This window comes from Nannospalax galili, unplaced genomic scaffold, assembly GCF_000622305.1.
Source record: "Nannospalax galili isolate Female #2095 unplaced genomic scaffold, S.galili_v1.0 scaffold2814, whole genome shotgun sequence".
NCBI classification, from domain to species: Eukaryota; Metazoa; Chordata; class Mammalia; order Rodentia; family Spalacidae; genus Nannospalax; species Nannospalax galili.
The window spans coordinates 1-793 of record NW_008333877.1 but is presented as its reverse complement, the minus strand read 5'-3'; positions in this window follow the sequence as shown (position 1 = coordinate 793).

The window sequence follows — 793 nt, the reverse complement described above, 5'->3', positions numbered from 1 at the left end:
CTCTATCTCTCCTCAGGCAGAGTCTACTAGATGGTGGGCAGGGGTGATCAGGAATCAGGGGATGGATGAGGTAGTTCTTGAGGTAGAGGTGCCTGCACAGGAGGATAGGGAGGTGGGGGATCAAGGAGGGATAGGGAAGCTGGGTCCTGGAGGAATCAGAGGGGCCCCCTCTATCTCTCCTCAGGCAGAGTCTACTAGATGGTGGGCAGGGGTGATCAGGAATCAGGGGATGGATGAGGTAGTTCTTGAGGTAGAGGTGCCTGCACAGGAGGATAGGGAGGTGGGGGATCAAGGAGGGTTAGGGAAGCTGGGTCCTGGAGGAGAACTGGTTTCTGCTTTGTCTTCTCAGAGGAAGACTGAAGGGGCAGGATGGAGGAAGTGGGACTTAGGGGAGCAGAAGGGATGGGGGCCCTTGTTCATTTTCTCCAGCGGACTTAGGGGAGCAGAAGGGATAGGGGGCCCTTGTTCATTTTCTCCAGCTCTCCTAGGAGGTAGGCACGATCGTGCCCAAGATGTGGGGTTCTGAGCCAAGTCTTCCCAGGTGACTACGTAGGCCACCTGGTCTGGGTGTGGCCCTGGATGGAAAATGTATTCCTTAACCTGCAAAATAGTAGCAAGATCAAAAGTCCCATCCCTTGGCCATCTTTTTTCAAAGGAGGGCCATGTAGAGGAACAGAGACTCTCCCACTTCTTCTTCTGGACCTCTAATGATAGATTATGGGCTCGTTCTATAACTTCCTTTCAGTGTTCTAGAGTTAGACTCAAGGGGGTAATTAGTGATTGACCCATGGTG